Source organism: Ranitomeya variabilis, chromosome 6 (genome assembly GCF_051348905.1).
Source record: "Ranitomeya variabilis isolate aRanVar5 chromosome 6, aRanVar5.hap1, whole genome shotgun sequence".
In the NCBI taxonomy this organism is placed as follows: domain Eukaryota; kingdom Metazoa; phylum Chordata; class Amphibia; order Anura; family Dendrobatidae; genus Ranitomeya; species Ranitomeya variabilis.
In genome coordinates this window covers 553,539,587-553,562,623 of record NC_135237.1, presented here as the reverse complement: position 1 = coordinate 553,562,623, position 23,037 = coordinate 553,539,587, and the positions used below count along the sequence as shown (strand labels likewise).

General features: G+C 42.5%; 1 long non-coding RNA gene across 1 annotated transcript in view; it reads left to right on the top strand.

Annotated features, from left to right (window-relative positions):
- Positions 1 to 23,037, top strand: part of LOC143781626 (uncharacterized) — a 321,470-nt gene that overhangs the window by 145,486 nt on the left and 152,947 nt on the right. The window contains exon 2 of the long non-coding RNA XR_013216781.1: positions 11,261 to 11,314. This is a non-coding gene — a long non-coding RNA (uncharacterized LOC143781626). The remainder of the gene's footprint in view (positions 1 to 11,260; positions 11,315 to 23,037) is intronic.

Genomic DNA, 23,037 nt, shown 5'->3' with positions numbered 1-23,037 from the left:
TTTTTGGGTGGTCGAGTGAAAAACAAAACAGCAATTTGAGAATTATTTTTACTTATTTTTGCCCCAGTCCTCACATGGTATAAGTGAGACAGCTATATTCGTTGGGTCAATACGACCACAATGATATCAGATTTATTTAGGAGTTTTTTATGTTTGGCGGTCTTAGGACAGATGAGTATAATCTTTTCTTCTTAACCCCTTCCTGGTCATCATTTTCCAGGTTTCATGCAAATAGAATCTCAGAAGAAATTCTAAGTTTGGAAAATCTATCACAAGAAAAGGCAATCTCCAAGGATCATGAACGTCCTAAGATCACCAGGGATATTAACCATATTACACCATGGACCACTTGAAATACTAATTCTAGAGATTAATGTTTTAGATTTTCACTGAATGCATAAAAAAACTTATTTTGGTGGTGCGGGGTGAACATTTGGGGAATAGGATGAATAATGAACGACTATATTACACACATCTGTAAGGTGCCGGCTTGTTCACCGGAAGACGCTGTGGCAGAAAGCGGAGGAGAATTTCAATTGCAGAGCTCCAATCAAGGTTTTATATTTCCTATTACCACCAGTTGTGTTTGCTAATTTCAATTCTGTTCACTCGCTCCTAAAAAAAAAAAGTCTAATTAATGAATTGCTAGCACCTGCTCCCAGTCACAGGAAAGGGCTATGAAATGGCCCATTCTGTTGCCTGCTCCACTGATTAAAGATAAGAAGAATGTTTCTCAATGGATTCAGATTTGAGCTATTAGAAGGCAAGAATTTACTGATGAAATTCACTTTACTACAGCGCTGTACTCGCATCTACCTAATTTGCAAAAAGTAAAAAAAAAGAAATATCGGTGTGCGTATTATAGTTACATTGTAACCATTTTTTCAGTTAGTGCATCCAAAACAACATAAAAAAATAATACTTTTTTTTACAAATAATCCTGGAATAGGGGAGAAGTCCATGTCACCACTTGTGATTTCTTCATTAGTGAATTCATTTTGTTTTGCATTTGACAAAAAAATGTAATTCTGAATCTTCTTAACTTTTGCAATTTGCTTTGTTTCACTATTTTGTTAAATTGTAGACGGATGAAAAAAAAAAAAACTCACCTGCCAGCCACCGAAATCCATCATCCAATGCTCCATGTGTCCTCTTCAGCTCTATATTCCTGGAATTAGGAATATTTCCTGGCCAAATCCAAGAAATATTTCAGCAGATTTTTTTCAAAACTTTTTTTACATTAATTTTTTTGCATTATAGTTTACCCATTTTTTAGAGGGGGAACATTTTGCATGTTCTTTTTTCATGTGTTCGTTACTTTTTTTATTTGGCGCAAAGTGAACAAAAAACAAAATACCAACGGCGGCAACATTCTAGTGCATACATCCAAAATTGAGGTGCTAAATGCTGGTGCACTAACATATGATGCTGCTACGTAATTTCATTTTAATCGAATCGCAAAAAAAAAGAAATTCAAGGTAAACTGGATTTGCCTCAGAGATTTGCTAATCTCATTCACGCATAATACTTTTTAAATTAGGTCAGGTCTGCGCCATTTACCCGGGTCCTGATCAGGCACATTCTCAGGCTTTATAGGTATATGTGGCTTACAAAAGAACCTATTACTAAATTTTAATTGTTTATTTTAAAAGTTGATATAATATTATTAGTGGGCAGGTGCATGTTATGGACAACGAACACAGGTAATTTTTATTGATGTCACATTGAATGCAGAGATATCGCGATGAGATGCTGAGACTCATTGTTCTGCCATTCATCCATGACTAGTGATGGGTGAATCTATGGATGTTTGGGTCCGGCCGGTTAGGCCAAACAACTAAAAACAGTTTTGTCTGGTTAACAGAATGGTACCGGAATCAAAACCCAGATCCCCTTCAGACAAATTGGGGAGACTTGAACATAAGTTGTTTGCCACGCTGTCATCTGCAAATACGGCCTCTGATCAGCGATAAGAGGATTCCCGCCAGTCAGAGAGATGTGTTTTCCACAGTGTCACATGACAGCATGAGCCAGCATTTATAACTGATGGTAAAAAGATTAACACCGGACACAGGCATCGAAAGATGAGAGAGTAGTACTATCATCAGCCTATGGCTTCTGTTGCTGATAACAGTGAGAGAAGACACCGCTGATGATAGTATTTATCAGCTGACGACTGTGCTGTAAATAAATAAATAAAAATGACTTGTGGTCTTTTTTTTTTATAAACAGCACATGCAAAACTGTCAGCTGCAGGCTGCAACCCTCAGCTGCCAACTTTATCATTGCTGGTTATTCAGCGCTACACACAGCAGGAAAGATTATGCTCCTGTGTAAGTGTGTTCTGACTGGCGGGGATAGTGGTCGCATTACTGATGTGACCGCTATCCAAATCATTCAGCTTGTCATGGGACAGTATGGATTATCTTCATGTCAGACAGGTGAGGGATATGGTTGTTCACTTTTTTCTTTTTTCCATGGAACATGGGTATCAGTGGTTTAGTTGCACAGGTGAGTATTATTGCTGTTTGTGTTTTGTGTTTTTACAGGTGACATGGGCTTCAACTGATTAGGAGTAAAGGTGAGTATAACTGTGCTTTTTAATTTTTAGTTATTGTTTGTCAATATTTAAATTAAAAGATTTTATTCCAGCTGTGTTTGTTTTTGGTTTTTTTACAATCTAAATATGGGTTATTAATAGGTTCTTTTCATAGACGCCTCTCCATTACTTACCACTGGGCTTGATGTCAGCAGCCATAAAACAGCTGACATCAACCCCACAACTATTAACCCACTTTCAACTACACCAGGGCTAATGGGAAAAGTGAGGCCAAGGGCCAGATTTGGAGCATGTAATATCTGTGCCTTTTCAGAGGCGGCTGTGAGCTGCTATTTTTAGGCTGAGGGTTCAATATCCATAGCTCCTTACCAGTCTGAGAATACCATCCTTCAGCTTTTTGAAATAACTTGGCTGGTTGTAAAAAATAGAGAAGACCTTTCTCTGTTTTTAAGATTGTTTAAATGATTAAAAAAACAGGGTGAGATTCTCTTTTCTTGATAAACAGCCATGATAAAGCTGACAACTATCAGTTTTGCCTGCACTGGTTATCTATAAAAGAACAGACCACACATCATTTTATTTATTTATTTATAATTATTATTTATACAGGTGGCGGCTGTTGAATACTCCCATCAATTGTGCCTGCTCTCACTGATATTAGCGAGAGCTGTCATCTGACAGTGTGGGAACCGCAGCTATCTGACCAGCGGTAATGATCTTACCGCATAGCAGAGTTGCCAGTTTTTCTAGTGCTGTCATGCTAATGACAGCATGGGAAACACCAGATGTTTGGGGTGCCGAATGAAAACAGTAGCAAGGACTTCCTGGAGTATTCAGTGTTTAGGGTCTGTGCATGTACACTAGGTATTCCATACAGACTAGTGTGCTCAAGCTCCTGCCAAAATCCAGCAACATTTTACAGCCATTGAAGAGGAGTGGACCAACATTGCACATGCCACAATCAACAACCTGATCAACTCTATGCGAAGGAGATGTGTTGCGCTACTTGAGACAATTGGTATTCATTACAGATACTGACTGTTTTTTTACCCCCGTCCAGAACCCTCTAAGGCCGGTTTCACATGTCAGTGGCTCCGGTATGTGTAGTGACAGTTTTCTCACGTACCGGAGACACTGACACACATAGACCCATTCAAATGAATGGGTCTATGCACATGTCTCCGTGTTTTCACGCACCATGTGTCCATGTGCAAAACACGGAGACATATCCATTTTTCTCCGGCAGCACGGTCCGCAAAGCATCCCGCACACGTGCACTCCCCTCCATGTGCACATACCGCCACAGGAGAAACAGCGCTACAGTAAGCACTGTCCCCCCTGCTTGTGGTGCTGAAGGCGGCATTCATTCCTTCTGTCCTGCTCGGCTGAAAGCAGCGGTTGCAGAACAGAAGAGATTGAAAATGACATTTTGCTTTTTTTTCTTTAAAAATAAAGTTTGGGAGTTACCTCCCGCCTCCCACCCCTCCCCACCCCCTGTGCGCCCGCCCGCTTACAGAGAAATACTTACCCAGCTCCCGTGATGCCTCCTCTCAGCGCCGGCTGCTCGTCATGTGTGAGCGGTCACGTGGTACCGCATATTACAGTGATGAATATGCGGCTCCACCTCCCATAGGGGTGGAGCCGCATATTCATCGCTGTAATGAGCGGTACCACGTGACCGCTCACACAGGACAAGCTGCCGGCGCTGAGAGGAGGCATCCCGGGAGCTGGGTGAGTATTTTAATGCAAGCGGGCTGGTGCACAGGAGGTGGGAGTTGGTTTGTGACCACAAACTTTTTTTTAAACACAAAAAAAATAACAAAACCTTGATTTTTCATTCCTTTTCTCCAGCGAACGCTGCTGGGGAGAAGGAATGAATGACGGCTTCAGCACCAAAAGCAGGGGACAGCACTTAACTCTAGTGCTGTCTCCTGTATGGTCCGTGTGGTCCTCAGTTGGCACTCGGGCGGCACACGGCTGCCGCCCGTGTGCCACACTGATGTGCCACGTGAGCACACGGACACACGGGCACGGATAACTCCGGTACCGATTTTTCCGGTACCGGAATTATCTGGATGTGTGAGACTAGCCTAATACTGTAAAACTGCACATTTTAGAGTGGTCTTTTATTGTGGCTATCCTTAGCCCCACCTACGCAATAATCATGCTGTCTAATCAGCAATTTGATATGCTACACCTGTGAGGTGGATGGATATGTTTGCAGTGTTTGGCTATATTATAAAAGTATCTCATTTTCATACATCTTGGTTGTCTGTCCTTATTATCAGTTGACTAATGATTCTCTATACATTATTCTGTTCTAATTTATTGTTGCAGCAGCAAATATCCATCCATGGTTGTGTTGAGGAAACAACCATAAGCTGAGCACACATGCTTTTTCTTCCAAAATAAAGGGATAATTTTTAGACACCTTGGAAAATAACTTTTACTTTTTTCAGTTAGCAAATAAGCTCTTGAAACTTCACCAAACAAGGATAACTTTTTGTCCAACTCTGTGTGAAAAAGCCACAAGTACTTCTGTTTGCACCATCTATGTATAAACATCAGCAATTCAGTCATCTACCCACAAAAGGGATAATTTTAGTACCGTTTCCACAATTTAAGTAGCCTACAAAGTGTAAAACTGCTGCATGTTATCAATTAGCGTGTTATTTAACACCATTTACCATTTGTTTTCACCTAGTCAGAGAGGTTGAGATCGGTGACTGTGGCTTCATTGATGAGCTCAAGAGAGGTTGAAATCAGTCATAGGAGATCTTTTAGTGTTCTACACCTGTTTTGAGGGCAATTAGAGGCTTTGCAATATTGAGAATTATTTGACAAAAATTAAAAAAAAAAGAAATGAGAAAAGTGGTTATAAACAATTTCTGTCTTTTCTTTAGGATCCTTGATTATTTTTCTAAAAAAAAGATAAAATACTCATTAATTTTCCATTGTAGTTTTCTGAGCTGTTTAACCCCTTAACGACCGCCGATACGCCTTTTAACGGCGGCCGCTAAGGGTACTTAAACCACAGCGCCGTTAATTAACGGCGCTGTGGAAAAAGTGAATAGCGCCCCCCAGAGTCGGATTTTCTCTGGGGTCTCGGTTGCCAAGGGTAGCCGAGACCCCAGAGAACATGATTCGGGGGTTTTTTACCGACCCCCGAGTTGCGATCGCCGGTAATTAACCGTTTACCGGCGGTCGCAACAAAAAAAAAAAAAAACGCGATGTGCCGTTTAATTTCTCTGTCCTCCGATGTGATCGCACATTGGAGGACAGAGAAATAGGGTCCCCGATGGCCTCCGGTAGCCGCCCAATACTCACCTATCTCCCTCGGTGCTCCTCGTGGGTCCCCATGGGCCCCGCCATCTTTTTTCCGGGAAAAAATGGCGGGCGCACGCGCAGTACGCCCGCCACCCGGCACCCGGAAGATCTTTGGGGTCTCGGCTGCCGGGGGTAGCCGAGACCCCAAAGAACATGATCGGGGTCGGTTTGCACCGACCCCTGTTTTGCGATCGCCGGTAATTAACAGTTTACCGGCGACCGCAAAAAAAAAAAAAAAAAAAAAGCGATCTGTATTTCTCTGTCCTCTGATGTGATCACACATCAGAGGACAGAGAAATAGGGGGATTCGGGGACCCTAACATACTCACCCGGTGTCCCTGGGTCCTCTTCTGTCTTCTCCTGCCAGCCGGCTTTTTCCTTATGGCGGGCGCATGCGCAGTGCGCCCGCCATCTGCTGCCATCTGCCGGCCGGCAGGAGAAGACGAGTTGGGGCTAAAATTAGGGTTAGGGTTAGGGTTAGGGTTAGGGTTAGAGTTAGGGTTAGGGTTGGGGTTAGGGTTAGGGTTAGAGTTAGGGTTAGGGTTAGGGTTAGAGTTAGGGTTAGGGTTAGGGTTAGGGCTAGGGTTAGGGCTAGAGTTAGGGTTAGGGTTAGGGCTAGGGTTAGGGTTGGGGCTAAATTTAGGGTTAGGGTTAGGGCTAGGGTTAGGGTTAGGCTACTTTCACACTAGCGTTTTTTGGCTTCCGTCACAATGCGTCAGAGAAAAAACGCATCCTGCAAAAGTGCTTGCAGGATGCGTTTTTTCTCCATTGGCTTGCATTAGCGACGCATTGCGACGGATTGCCACATGTCGCATCCGTCGTGCGACGGATGCGTCGTGCTTTGGCGGACCGTCGGCACAAAAAAAGCTACATGTAACTTTTTTGTGTGACGTGTCCGCCATTTCCGACCGCGCATGCGCGGCTGGAACTCCGCCCTCGCCTCCCCTCACAATGGGGCAGCGGATGCGTTGAAAAAACAGCATCCGCTGCACCCGTTGTGCGGCGCTTACAACGCTAGCGTCGGTACGTCGGCCCGGCACACTGCGATGGGCCGAGTACGATGCTAGTGTGAAAGATGCCTTAGGCTTCTATCACACTTGCGTCAGTACGGGGCGGTCGCAATGCGTCGGCCCGACGTACCGACGCACATTGTGAAAATTGTGCACAACGTGGGTAGCGGATGCAGTTTTTCAACGCATCCGCTGCCCAGTCTATGTCCTGGGAGGAGGGGGCAGAGTTACGGCCACGCATGCGCGGAAATGGCGGACGCGACGTACAAAAAAAAGGTTACATTGAACTTTTTTTGTGACGACGGGGCTAAAGTTATGGTTAGGGTTGGGGCTAAAGTTAGGGTTAGGGTTGGGGCTAAAGTTAGGGTTAGAGTTGGGATTAGGGTTTGGATTAGGGTTGGGATTACGGTTACGTTTGGGATTAGGGTTAGGGGTGTGTTGGATTTAGGGTTTTGATTAGGGTTATGGTTAGGGTTGAGATTAGGGCTGTTTTGGGGTTAGGGTTGTGATTATCGTTAGGGTTGTGATTAGGATTATGGATCAGGTTAAGATTAGGGTTAGGGGTGTGTTGGAGTTAGGGTTGGAGTTATAATTTGGGGGTTTCCACTGTTTAGGTACATCAGGGGGGTCTCCAAACACGACAGCCAATTTTGCGTTAAAAAAGTCAAATGGTGCTCCCTCCCTTCTGAGCTCTGCCGTGCGCCCAAACAGTGGTTTACCCCCACATATGGGGCATCAGCGTACTCGGGATAAATTGGACAACAACTTTTGTGGTCCAATTTCCCCTGTTACCCTTGTGAAAATAAAAACTTGGGGGCTAAAAATCTTTTTTGTGGGAAAAAAAATATTTTTTTATTTTCACTACTCTGCATTATAAACTTCTGTGAAGCACTTGAGCATTCAAAGTTCTCACCACATATCTAGATAAGTTCCTTAGGGGTTCTAGTTTCCAAAATTTGGTCACTTGTGGGGGGTTTCTACTGTTTAGGTACATCAGGGGTTCTGCAAACGCAACATAACACCCACAGACAATTCTATCAAAGTCTGAATTCCAAAATGGCGCTCCATCTCTTCCGAGCTCTGCCGTGCGCCCAAACAGTGGTTTACCCCCACATATTGGGTACCAGCGTACTCAGGACAAATTGGACAACAACTTTTGGGGTCCAATTTCTCTTGTTACCCTTGTGAAAATAAAAATTTGGGGGCTAAAAAAATCTTTTTTGTGGGAAAAAAAATATTTTTTATTTTCACTACTATGCATTATAAACTTCTGTGAAGCACTTGGGCATTCAAAGTTCTCACCACATATCTAGATAAGTTCCTTAGGGGGTCTAGTTTCCAAAATTTGGTCACTTGTGGGGGGTTTCTACTGTTTAGGTACATCAGGGGCTCTGCAAACGCAACATAACACCCACAGACAATTCTATCAAAGTCTGAATTCCAAAATGGCACTCCTTCTCTTCCGAGCTCTGCCGTGCGCCCAAGCAGTGGTTTACCCCCACATATGGGGTATCAGCATACTCAGGACAAATTGGACAACAACTTTTGGGGTCCAATTTCTCTTGCTACCCTTGTGAAAATAAAAACTTGGGGGCTAAAAAATCTTTATTGTTAAAAAAAAAATATTTTTTATTTTCACGACTCTGCATTATAAACTTCTGTGATGCACTTGGGCATTCAAAGTTCTCACTACACATCTAGATACGTTCCATGGGGGGTCTAGTTTCCAAAATGGGGTCACTTTTGGGGGGTTTCTACTGTTTAGGCACATCAGAGGCTCTCCAAACGCGACATGGCGTCCGATCTCAATTCCAGTCAATTTTGCATTGAAAAGTCAAATGGCGCTCCTTTGCTTCCGAGCTCAGCCATGCACCCAAACAGTGGTTTACCCCCACATACGGGGTGTCGACGTACTCATGACAAATTGTACAACAACTTCTGGTGTCCATTTTCTCCTGTTACCCTTGGTAAAATAAAAATTTGGAGGCAAAAAATCATTTTTGTAGAAAAAATGCGATTTTTTTATTTTCACGGCTCTACGTTATAAACTTCTGTGAAGCACCTGGGGGTTTAAAGTGCTCACCACACATCTAGATAAGTTCCTTAAGGGGTCTAGTTTCCAAAATGGTGTCATTTGTGGGGGGTCTCCACTGTTTAGGCACATCAGCGGCTCTCCAAACGTGACATGGCGTCCGATCTCAATTCCAGCCAATTCTACATTGAAAAAGTAAAACGACACTCCTTCTCTTCCAAGCTCTGCGGTGCGCCCAAACAGTGGTTTACCCCCACATATGGGGTATTGACGTACTCAGGAGAAATTGCACAACAACTTTTGTTGTCTAATTTCTCCTGTTACCCTTGTGAAAATAAAAATTTGGGGGCAAAAAATCATTTTTGTAGAAAAAATGTGATTTTTTATTTTCACGGTTTTACGTTATAAACTTCTGTGAAGCACTTGGGGGTTCAAAGTGCTCACCGAATATCTAGATAAGTTCCTTAAGGGGTCTAGTTTCCAAAATGGTATCACTTGTGGGGGGTTTCCACTGTTTAGGCACATCAGGGGCTCTCCAAACGCGACATGGCATCCGATCTCAATTCCAGCCAATTCTGCATTGAAAAAGTCAAACGGTGCTCCTTCACTTCCAAGCTCTGCGGTGCGCCCAAACAGTGGTTTACCCCCACATATGGGGTATTGACGTACTCAGGAGAAATTGCACAACAACTTTTGTTGTCTAATTTCTCCTGTTACCCTTGTGAAAATAAGAATTTGTGGGCTAAAAAATCATTTTTGTGAAAACAAATGCGATTTTTTATTTTCACGGCTCTACGTTATAAACTTCTGTGAAGCACTTGGGGGTTCAAAGTGCTCACCACACATCTAGATAAGTTCCTTAAGGGGTCTAGTTTCCAAAATGGTATCACTTGTGGGGGGTTTCCACTTTTTAGGCACATTAGGGGCTCCCGAAACGCGACATGGCGTCTGATCTCAATTCCAGCCAATTCTGCATTGAAACAGTCAAACGGTGCTCCTTCACTTCCAAGCTCTGCGGTGCGCCCAAACAGTGGTTTACCTCCACATATGGGGTATCGGCGTTCTCAGGAAAAATTGCACAACAAAATTTGTGGTTAAATTTTGTTTTTACACTTGTGAAAATTAAAAAAAATGGTTCTGAAATAAAATGTTTGCAAAAAAAAAGTTAAATGTTCATTTTTTTCTTCCACATTGTTTCAGTTCCTGTGAAGTACGTAAAGGGTTAATAAACTTCTTGAATGTGGTTTTGAGCAGCTTGAGGGGTGCAGTTTTTAGAATGGTGTCACACTTGGTTATTTTCTATCATATAGACCCCTCAAAATGACTTCAAATGAGATGTGGTCCCTAAAAAAAATGGTGTTGTAAAAATGAGAAATTGCTGGTCAACTTTTAACCCTTATAACTCCCTAACAAAAAAAAAATTGTTTCCAAAATTGTGCTAATGTAAAGTAGACATGTGGGAAATGTTATTTATTAACTATTTTTCGTGACATATCTCTCTGATTTAAGGGCATAAAAATACAAAGTTTGAAAATTGCAAAATTTTAAAAATTTTCGCCATATTTCCATTTTTTTCATAAATAATCGCAAGTAATATCGAAGAAATGTTACCACTATCTTGAAGTACAATATGTCACGAAAAAACAATCTCAGAATCAGTGGGATCCGATAAAGCGTTCCAGAGTTATAACCTCTTAAAGTGACAGTGGTCAGAATTGTAAAAATTGGCTCGGTCATTAAGTACCAAATTGGCTCTGTCACTAAGGGGTTAATTAACTTGTTCACTAAACATTTTGTATTGCTCTAAAAACAGTGAGAAAACTGCCACTTTGACACTTGGCTAGAGAAGTGAATTATTTAAAACCATCCAGTAGCATTTCCAGTAGTACATTTATTATCAAACACATAGCCCTCCTTCGATAGATTAATTTTCAGAAGCAGTTTTAAGATATCCTACAGGTATAATTCTTGGGAATAAATATATCCTGTTTAATAATATACTTGTATCTTAGAAACCGCACACTGCGAGGCCCATTCTTTTTAATAGTTACTATAGCAGCTGGTACTTTCGCTGCACTTTATTGGTTGCTGTGGATGCTTATCGCTTTTTTTCTTCATTTTTGATGTTCAAATATACAAATGTGATAATTCTTGATTCATCTCAGCTCGACTCAAAGATCTATTGCAGTGACTCATCTTGAACAGTTATGATTATGACTAATCTTTTGGACAAGAAAAGTACTAAACTTTTAGAGTATTTTAGCAAAATATGTTTTTAAAAGAAAAAGAAAATAATAAAATGTTCTCAAATAAATTGTATTATCTTTGTAGGCTCATGGAAAGAGACTTGGAATTATAATAGCGAAATCACTTGCTGGAATGGAGGTAAATCATTAGACTGAAACTACGTGGAAACCTTTTGTAATGTAATTTTCCAGTTTTACATATGTTGTTTTCATCTCAAGTATTTCTGATTAATGAATTGGTAGCTCATAAACTGGGGCTACAAAGAGTCCATGTATTCCTAGACTTAGCGATCATTCACACGGCTCTGTTGTGCATGGAATCACAAGTCTAAAAAGGTGCATGGAGTTTTAACTCTATACCTGTTCCTTCATCACTGGATATCAGAGCTTGGGCAAGTCTTTCGAAATGTATATTTGCCAGCTTCTCACAAATTTTTGAAAATAATTTGATCTGCAAATCGTTTAGCTGCGAATCGAAAAGTGCTTCAAAGCCTCCAATTGCCCTGAAAGGACCTGTGCAATACTGTGGCCTTTTAGGACTGTATCCTACCCCATTTAATCTCTATAATGCAAACAAAGTCTTAGTAATGCTAAAGTGATAAAGTAAGGTAACTAGTAAAACATCTGTAGCTCTCTTTCCCTTGCAATTCTTTTTCACTGCAGCGTTGTCACACACTGTCTGTATAAGTAAGAAAAAGTCAAAAAAGTAAAAAATAAGTCAGCTCACCCATTGAGGAACCCAAATCCAGGGAAACAAGCAGTGCATCAGGAAAATGAATCAAATGGAGAAAAAGTTCAGCTTCAAGGATCCTCTGAAAACATGGATGAATGTGACAAACCCTACAAGGGTATAGCAGACGGGTTTCAGACGTTAAGATCTTTAGTCATTATCGTCTGAAACGTGTCTGCTAGATCATTTTTCCCCCTTGCGGGTGTTGCGACATTCAAGCTGCCACTGTCCTCTAAGTTACTTCTCTATATGTACTGTTAAACAAATTAATCTACTAATTCCAGCTTTGCTTGCCCATCTACCATCCTTCACAGTCTGCTGTCCTGGCCCTTTGTGATCAGCGTACTGTCCATTTCTAATCCTGCTGCTCTCCTTGACCTATGACTTATTGGATCCACCTCACCAGATAAAACCATAATGACCACTATATAGATTTACATAAAAAAGCTGCTGTATTCCCTGCCTCTCCTTTTATACAGGCTTTGAAATTCCCTTCTGATTGGCACATGCAAGCTATTAGGAGGCAGCCATCAGGACCACTCCTACAATCATGTGAGTCTTCTCTGGCAGATGTCATTTTTTTCATTCCGAGTTCAACAGATTCCTTAAAATTTGACACAAGTTTAGTTTGCATTAAATAAATTCACTCATATTTACTAGATATGCCAAAAATGCAAAGGGCATGCTAATGATTTGACAACAATTGAAAAACTACTGTCTCCAAAAAGCCTTTGTGTAAATATTGCTTTATTAAGGGGAGAACTTTTAAATGAACTGGCCATGAATGGTGTGACACTTGGATTTTCTACAGCTCTGTATAACCCAGCTTTAAGTACTTTGCCACTATGCGGGTTAACAATATGGTAATGTATTCTGCCTTGTCTTGTATTGATTCAAAAGTAATCCCATAATTTGCTTGCAATAGTAAATCTTCTTCCCTCACCTCTGCTAAACATTACTACTTTGCAACTCTCATATCGTCTTTATCCCTTAATCCTAAACATTTATTTAACATTTTTAATACCCTTCTCTATTCATTGATGCCCCGTCTGATCTCCTTCATTTCTGCAGAAGACTGTTCCTCATACTTCAAAAACAAGATTAGCCACATCAGACAAAGCTTTAATCTTTAAACAACACAACTCCTTTGCAAATAGACCAATGCTCTTCCCACATAACACTTTGGTGCTTGACCCTACCTCACCCTACCTCCTCCACAATCTTACCACCATACTTATCTCAGCCCTAAGCCATTTCTTCAACTTATTATTAACCTCTGGTGTAATCTCTTCTGCTTTCAAACATGCAACAATCACTCCTATCCTGTAGGGATCATCTCTCGACCCAACGTCTACAGCTATTGCCCCATTTTGCTACTAATGTTCACTTCCATACTCTTCTAAAGCATGTCCACATTGAACGTTTATCTCGCATGTCATCTAGCATAGTTTTTAACAACCTACAATTGGATTTACTTCCCAATCACTCCACTTAATCAGCCCTGACCAAAATTATTAAACAATTTACTGCCAAAGCTAACAAATACTTCACTGAACTCCTTCTATTAATATGATCTGTGCCTTCAAACAGAGATTAGATCATCTCATCCCTTGTCATCACAGACCTTGTCCTCTTCTAGATCTTTTCAAACCTCACTAACCATACATTCAGCATCTCCCATTTCCATGCTACCTCCTCCTCTCGCTCTCTCTCTCTGTTGGTGCCTCTCAAAGCTATGTCCTGGGATCCCTGCTTTTCTCCATCTATACCTTTGACCTAGGACAACTGAAAAAGTCCCACAGCTTCCAGTACCACCTATATGCTGATCACATTCAAATTTACACCACTCGCTGAGTTGTCACCTCTTTGCTGTCCAGCATTCCAGAATGTCTATCAGACATATGTTTTTTCTTCTCATCACACTTTCTAAAATGCAATGTGGACAAAACTGACCTTATCATTTTTCCTCCATGTCACACAACCCCCATTCCTTATTTGTTTATCACTATAAATTATGTCACACTTTCTCCTGTATCACAAGTCAGCTGCCTCAGTGTAACCCTTGACTGTGTAACCCTTCACTGTTCTAAACCAAGTCTTTACCACTAGAAATGAGCAGGTCGATCCTCAGAGAATCAAGTTCATGTCAAATTTCCTGAAATTTCCGGTTGCGTGCTAATTTGAATATTTTGAGATTCAATATGCACTTCACAATAACAAGTTAGGGTTAGGCAAATGTTACTTTTCATTGCCAGGAGGTCTCCCCATAATTCCCTGCAGATGGGAGATGTGAAATCATGTGGACTATCATATCTAGTATTGTATGGAAAATGCCTGGGCCATTACAAATCAATGATTCCCAATGGAACACAAATTGCAGAGTCATTTTCCATCTTCAGAGTCACAGGGTAAGTGTTTGGCTTTTATGGACAGTGGGGTCCTCTCTCTAATGTAAAATGTAAGCACTTATGGCCATAGAGGTCCTTTCTCTTGTCTGTAAAATATAATCACTCATATTCAGTGGGGTCCTCTCTCTCTCCTGTAGAGTGTAAGTTCTTATGGTCAGTGGGGTCCTCTCTCTCTCCTGTAGAGTGTAAGCTCTTATGGTCAGTGGGGTCCTCTCTCTCTCCTGTAGAGTGTAAGCTCTTATGGTCAGTGGGGTCCTCTCTCTCTCCTGTAGAGTGTAAGCTCTTATCGTCAGCGGGGTCCTCTCTCTCTACTGTAGAGTGTAAGCTCTTATGGTCAGTGGGGTCCTCTCTCTCTCCTGCAGAGTATAAGCTCTTATTGTCACTGGGGTTCTCTCTCTCCTGTAGAGTGTAAGCTGTTATGGTCAGCAGGGTCCTCTCTCTCTCCTGTAGAGTGTAAGCTCTTATGGTCAGCGGAGTCCTCTCTCTCTCCTGTAGAATGTAAGCTCTTATGGTCAGTGGGGTCCTCTCTCTCTCCTGTAGAGTATAAGTTCTTATTGTCAGTGGGGTCCTCTCTCTCCTGTAGAGTGTAAGCTGTTATGGTCAGCGGGGTCCTCTCTCGCTCTCCTGTAGAGTGTAAGCTCTTGTGGTCAGCGGAGTCCTCTCTCTCTCCTGTAGAGTGTAAGCTCTTATGGTCAGTGGGGTCCTCTCTCTCTCCTGTAGAGTATAAGCTCTTATTGTCAGTGGGGTCCTCTCTCTCCTGTAGAGTGTAAGCTCTTATAGTCAGCGGGGTCCTCTCTCTCTCCTGTAGAGTGTAAGCTCTTATGGTCAGTGGGGTCCTCTCTCTCTCCTGGAGAGTATAAGCTCTTATTGTGAGTGGGGTCCTCTCTCTCCTGTAGAGTGTAAGCTCTTATGGTCAGTGGGGTCCTCTCTCTCTCCTGTAGAGTGTAAGCTCTTATGGTCAGTGGGGTACTCTCTCTCTCTCCTGTAGGGTGTAAGCTCTTATGGTCAGTGGGGTCCTCTCTCTCCTGTAGAGTGTAAGCTCTTATGGTCAGCGGGGTCCTCTCTCTCTCCTGTAGAGTGTAAGCTCTTATAGTCAGCGGGTTCCTCTCTCTCTCTCCTGTAGAGTGTAAGCTCTTATGGTCAGTGGGGTCCTCTCTCTCCTGTAGAGTGTAAGCTCTTATGGTCAGTGGGGTACTCTCTCTCTCTCCTGTAGGGTGTAAGCTCTTATGGTCAGTGGGTTCCTCTCTCTCCTGTAGAGTGTAAGCTCTTATGGTCAGCGTGGGTCCTCTCTCTCTCCTGTAGAGTGTAAGCTGTTATAGTCAGCGGGTTCCTCTCTCTCTCTCCTGTAGAGTGTAAGCTCTTATGGTCAGCAGGGTCCTCTCTTTCTCCTGTAGACTGTAAGCTCTTATAGTCAGCAGGGTCCTCTCTCTCTCCTGTAGAGTGTAAGCTCTTATTGTCAGTGGGGTCCTCTCTCTCCTGTAGAGTGTAAGCTCTTATGGTCAGCAGGGTCCTCTCTTTCTCCTGTAGACTGTAAGCTCTTATGGCCAGTGGGGTCCTCTCTCTCTCCTGTAGAGTATAAGCTCTTATTGTGAGTGGGGTCCTCTCTCTCCTGTAGAGTGTAAGCTCTTATGGTCAGTGGGGTCCTCTCTCTCTCCTGTAGAGTGTAAGCTCTTATAGTCAGCGGGGTCCTCTCTCTCTCTCTCCTGTAGAGTGTAAGCTCTTATGGTCAGCGGGGTCCTCTGTCTCCTGTAGAGTGTAAGCTCTTATGGTCAGTGGGGTACTCTCTCTCTCTCCTGTAGTGTGTAAGCTCTTATGGTCAGTGGGATCCTCTCTCTCCTGTAGAGTGTAAGCTCTTATGGTCAGCGGGGTCCTCTCTCTCTCCTGTAGAGTGTAAGCTCTTATGGCCAATGGGGTCCTCTCTCTCCTGTAGAGTGTAAGCTGTTATGGTCAGCGGGTTCCTCTTTCTCTCTCCTGTAGAGTGTAAGCTCTTATGGTCAGTGGGGTCCTCTCTCTCCTGTAGAGTGTAAGCTCTTATGGTCAGCAGGGTCCTCTCTTTCTCCTGTAGACTGTAAGCTCTTATAGTCAGCGGGGTCCTCTCTCTCTCCTGTAGAGTGTAAGCTCTTATGGACAGTGGGGTCCTCTCTCTCCTGTAGAGTGTAAGCTCTTATGGTCAGCAGGGTCCTCTCTTTCTCCTGTAGACTGTAAGCTCTTATGGTCAGCGGGGTCCTCTCTCTCTCCTGTAGAGTGTAAGCTCTTATGGTCAGCAGGATCCTCTCTCTCCTGTAGAGTGTAAGCTGTTATGGTCAGTGGAGTACTCTCTCTCTCTCCTTTAGAGTGTAAGCTTTTATAGTCAGCGGGTTCCTCTTTCTCTCTCCTGTAGAGTGTAAGCTCTTATGGTCAGTGGGGTCCTCTCTCTCCTGTAGAGTGTAAGCTCTTATGGTCAGCAGGGTCCTCTCTTTCTCCTGTAGACTGTAAGCTCTTATAGTCAGCGGGGTCCTCTCTCTCTCCTGTAGAGTGTAAGCTCTTATGGACAGTGGGGTCCTCTCTCTCCTGTAGAGTGTAAGCTCTTATGGTCAGCAGGGTCCTCTCTTTCTCCTGTAGACTGTAAGCTCTTATGGTCAGCGGGGTCCTCTCTCTCTCCTGTAGAGTGTAAGCTCTTATGGTCAGCAGGATCCTCTCTCTCCTGTAGAGTGTAAGCTGTTATGGTCAGTGGAGTACTCTCTCTCTCTCCTTTAGAGTGTAAGCTTTTATAGTCAGCGGGTTCCTCTTTCTCTCTCCTGTAGAGTGTAAGCTCTTATGGTCAGCAGGGTCCTCTCTTTCTCCTGTAGACTGTAAGCTCTTATAGTCAGCGGGGTCCTCTCTCTCTCCTGTAGAGTGTAAGCTCTTATGGACAGTGGGGTCCTCTCTCTCCTGTAGAGTGTAAGCTCTTATGGTCAGCAGGGTCCTCTCTTTCTCCTGTAGACTGTAAGCTCTTATGGTCAGCGGGGTCCTCTCTCTCTCCTGTAGAGTGTAAGCTCTTATGGTCAGCAGGATCCTCTCTCTCCAGTAGAGTGTAAAATCATATAGTCAGCAGGGTCCTGTTCTCTTTGGTCTTTCGCCTGTACATTGAAGCTCTAATAATAAGAAGGGTTCTCTCATTTTCACCTGGAGGTGAATGTAAGCTCTTGTGATCAGTTATAAGGTTTCCAGTATTGAAATTCTAGCAAATTTAATAGCACAAACTAATTTTTTGTGAAAAATTTGCTCATCTTTACTTACCACCTCCAACTTAAAAATATTTCCAGAATTTATTTCTTCTTCAGCCCCAAATCTACTAAAATATTATTGCATCATCACCCTTCTGGATCACAATATCCTCTTCTGTGACCTCTCAACTAATGCTCTTGCACCTCTCTGGTCCACCTTTATGTCTACTCCCTAATTAATCCACTTCTCCCCTTGCCTTCCCTCTGCCTCTCCCCTCTGCCAATTCCTTAATGGACTTCCAATTTCCAAATTATTCCAGTTTAACATTCTAACAATGAACAACAAGGCCATCCATAATCTGTCTCCTCCATACATCTCCAAACTCCATCTCCTCATATATTCCAACACGTAATCTCCAGTCTTGACAATAACTCTTTCTCTCAAACTTTCCTCATCCAGTCACCTCCAAAACTTTTCCAGAGAATCTCCCATCCTCTGGAATTCTGTGTCCCAACACGTCCTATTGTCTCCCACATTTGGAACCTTCAGACACAACCTGAAAACTCATCTCTTCAGCAAAGCCTATAGCCTCATATATTTTATTTCATGCTTTTTTTGTGTTTCTTGCCTTCTACTGTATGTTACCCCAAAAACGATTAACAAAATACCCTTAAAGTTTCTTCAGGACCGCATATCATTTTCGCTTTGTTAGAAGACGATACAATTACATGGGCGGTTATTTAACTTTACCTGAAATAACACAGTGAAATAAAAACATGATGTCATAAAATAATCTTTGCAGAAATAATCAGCAGTCTCCTCTGGATTTCTCTATACAATATAATAACCAATCTGTGCTTGACCTTATTTTTTTGTCACATCCATTTAGTTCTCTACTTGGCAAAGATACTGATGGCAATCAGCCCAGTACAATCTAAAGTCACAATGTATTCTGAGGTCTTTCAATCACTAGAAATAATAGGACCAAATTTATGTGACATTGATACGAGCGCGCTATTATCCGTGCTGACATTCTCTATTATTGGAAGTTGGGTCTTAAAAAGTTTGAAGTTTTTTCAAAGCATCTAAAAAATGCAAGAAAAAAAACAAATAGGGGTTCACCAGGGTTAGAAATTCCCTCATCATGGTCAGCACTAACCTGCTTCAAAGTCAGCACCATCCCACCACATTACTAGCCCTGGCCTCACCACTGTTACTGCTGCCCCCAGCATAGCAAACATCACCCTCCAGCAGAGGCAGCACCATCCTCCCACACAGCCATCACCCCACAACATAGCCTGCACTACTCCCAGCAGAGCAAGCGCTGTCCACAACATGGCCAGCACTGCCCACAGCATGGCTAACACCACTCTCCAGCAGAGCCAATCCCATCAACCAACACAGCCAGCACTGTCCCCAAAATGACCAGCACTTCCCACAGCATGGCCAGCACTATCCCCCATCAGAGCCAGTATCTTCCCACCCCCACAGCCAGCACCACCCCCACCACTGCTTTCACTGCCCCTCCATGGCCAGTACCACCCGTCACAGAGCCAGCACCAACCCCAACCTCCAGCACAGCCAGCAATATCTCCAACAAGGCCAGCACTGCCCACAGCATGGCCTGCACTACCTCCAGCAGAGCCAGCACTGTCCACAACATGGCCATAGCTGCCCACAGCATGGCCATAGCTGCCCACAGCATGGCCAGTACCACCTTCCAGCAGAGCCCATCCCATAAACCAGCACCATCCCCATCATGGCCAGCTGTGCCCACAGCATGGCCAGCACTATCCCCCATCAGAGCCAGCATCATCCCACCCCCACAGCCAGCACCACCCCACCACTGCCTTCACTGCCCCTGTATGGCCAGTACCACCTGTCACAGAGCCAGCACCAAGCCCCAGCACAGCCAGCAACATCTCCAACAAGGCCAGCACTGCCCACAGCATGGCCTGCACAACCCCCAGAAGAGCCAGCACTGTCCATAACATGGCCAGTGCTGCCCACAGCATGGCCAACACCACCCTCCAACAGAGCCAGCACAATCATCCAATCCAGCACAGCCATTACCACCCCCAACATGGCCATCAGTGCATCTAGAAGGGCCAGCACCTCTACCCAGCATGGTTAGCAATGCCACAGTATTTGATTTCTTACAATTTGGCCACAATTTTCGTATAATAAAAAACTGATTTGAAAAAGACTTCATATCTGCTGATTCTTTCCCTTTAAGATGATCTATCAAGTGTCTTGGTCAATCATATGGAAAACGCCACAAATTTGCGTGAAGCATCTCAGCTGCAGGCTTGGACAAGCTCAGTTCTGACACATCTATATCATTATGAACAATCTCAATGTGTACACTTTGACAGAATGCATCTTCTTCCATTTCATCTTTCCATAATTCAGCCATCATTATTTATTTTTTTCTAATAAATCCTGTGATTTGAATCTTGGCTTGATCTCCTTCATTTTTTTTGCCAATGTTAATGTGCAGCTTGTAAAAACAACCATTTGATGTGGCAAAAATGACATGTTTACGAGCCAATGAAATGCAATTAAAGACAAATATGCATCAAAATGTGATAGACGTGACTTGTTAACTGCTGCTGTGTCCAAAATATGTCAGCCAGGAAACAGAATGACACGAGGAATGGTGAAACAATTGACCGATATGACAAGAGAAACCATTTTGGAGAGCTGTAGAAATGTCATCACACATCAACATATTTCAGGCAAGCCGATTTTACTGCACTTTACAGAATTGTTACCTTTATGTATTTTCTGAAAATTCTGAGCAAAACATTCACAAAAATATGAAAAAGATCAAAACCAATATGGTGTTCCAGCTCTTTACACTGTGTGCTTCTGGCTGCAAACAGATCATCGATGGGGGTATCGAGAGTTGGACACCCATTGATAAGGATAGGTCATTGATATCTAAGTCCTGGGAAACTTCTTTAAGTGCAATACTCCCTGGAAAAAAAAAATGAAATAGGTTTCATCTGCACTGTAAGTAAATGTCTAACCTACAGATGCTGCAAAACTAAAAGAAACTGCAAAGAGCTTACTCTACTTCCGTAGATGGCCAGTGGACACTCATTTGCTTTGTATAAAAGTGGCCCTACAAATGCAAATGGAATAGATGCCGTGGTAGAATATTTAAACAGAGCAGAACACCATCTAGAGCACGGTGACTTGAGATGAGAATATCAATTCGTGTCTGCTGGACAGGAAAACTGTCTTTTTTGGTGTCTGTTTTTATTTTTCAGTACTAGGTTAGTAATTGCGGTGTCTGATAGACAGCTCTCCATTAGTAAGCCCAGGGCTTGCTGCCAGCCATGATTTTTGACAAATCAACCCCCGATTGCCACCGCCCCAGGGCAATCAGGAAGAGATGGTCGTAGCTCCAGAATTGGTGCATCTAATGTGATGCTCCACTTAAGGGGTGACTGATAGCTGGTATTTTTAGGCTGGGAAGGGCCCAATAACCATTGACTTTCCCAGTCTGATAATATAAAACTGCAGCTGTCTGCTTTACCTTTGCTGGTTATCAAATATAGGAGGGACTCCACGTTATTTTTTTTTTCATTTATTTATTAGCTTAATACAAGTACAGTAAACTGCACATGCAAAGCACTAATATATATCTCATGGCTATATATCTAGCTATCTACAGTATCTACCTCATATGTATCTATCTAGCAATCTATTCTATTTATCATCACTTTACCTCATATTTAACTAATATCCATCTCTATCTTTGCACACTTTTAACACCTGATCATCATGTATTTCTATTCTGTGATCTATTCCAGCATGTGCCACATGGATGGCACATGGGCGGCACAGGGATGACAAACGAATGACAAACATTTACACAAGGACACATGGGCACAGATAACACCTGTACTGGTTTGTCCGGTTTGTGAACTATCATAACTTGTAAAGGAGGCCTTACATGGTGGACGTGTGTAACACCCCAGGTAACCAGTTGTTACAGTGGCATTGCTTTCCTCACGGGGAGAGTGATGTCATGTTTGGAAGCGAGGAATGATCCCTTTAACATTCAGCACATACAACACCGTTCTGACACCAGGCCAGAAGGGGGAGCTCTACACCCAACTTCAGGGGAGCTGCTCTCTCTGGTCGGGAGGAGGAGTCAGTTGCTAGGCAGTTGCTAGGCAGTCATTGAAGATAAAGACTTTGACAGGAACATAAACTAAATTCATAGAGACTCATAGAAAAGCTTAGGATGTGTGACTCCTCCACTGAGGGCTCCTACCAGGATACTATTATCAAGGTGAAGTTTCATTAGTAGGAAATATTCTGGATTTTATGTGCCAATTTGAGCCAAAAATTATTAAAGATTTTTTTGCAAGGGAAATTGATCTATGGCTTGAGACAATAATAATTGTTGACATTCCTTATTGACTTCAACAGTAAAGAAGAGATCCAAAATCAAAATCTAATGTTGCATATTTTACTGAATTTTACCGGTAGATCTGCGGCAAAGCCAACAAGTGTTTGAATATCTTTGCGAGAAAGCAGTACTCTCGCTTTAGCAATTCCCTGATTCACCCTTGGCAATTTTTGCCTAGCTCGCTGACAAGCTCAGCAAACTGTCCTCCAGAAATGATGTGTCATGTCAAATATAAGCTGCAAAGAGCACTTTGTTGGCACATCAGTTCCTCATGGCAGGTTACCAATAGTCTATCGAGAAATGGAAATTTGCTGCAAAATTTGGCACCAAAATCGGCACAACGTGGTTTTAACTTGTAACAGTGGTTTTTCTTGGCATTTCATTCTCATTTTGCATAGAAAACTTATAGATAATCCATAATATATAGACGGACCAGAATTATGAAAGCTTATGAAAGCCAAATAAACTTACATTTTCTTTATGAGGTTCGGATCTCAAAGAGCCTCAAAGCGCTTCAATGTCATAGTTCAAGGGAACATTGAGTTTTACCGGTCATTTTGTTTCTGACTCTACATGAAGCTTCTCTTGCAGAAAAGGTTTTATGGAGAACCTTTATGCATTGTTTAGATGCCTTGATAACAGCACCACTTAATTGGACGGCTGCATCTTCCCTTCTCATAGTTTGACTGGAGGGAACAGCTTTGGTGCTTTACATAAACTCTTTCCCATTGTAACCACTTTTCATTTTTGCACTTTTATTTTTTCCTCTTCTTCTTCCAAGAGGCCTAACTTTTTTATTTTTCTAGTCGCAGCCAAATAGGGGATTTTTTTGTGGGACGAGCAGTAGATTTGAGTGACACCTTTCGTTTTACCATCTAAAAGTTAGAGTGAGGCAAAATTGAGTAAAAAATTGAATTTTGTCGTAGATTTTTGAGTGTTGCTTACACATCATGGCCGACATTACGGTTCTTCAGGTCAGTACGAGTTAGGTAATACCAAACTTGTACAGTTAATTTTATATTTTAGTGTTCTTTAAAAAAAATCTGTAAAAAAATTAGATTTTTTGACATTTTTTGACACCTATTAACTTAATTTTCAGCTTTTACTTTACT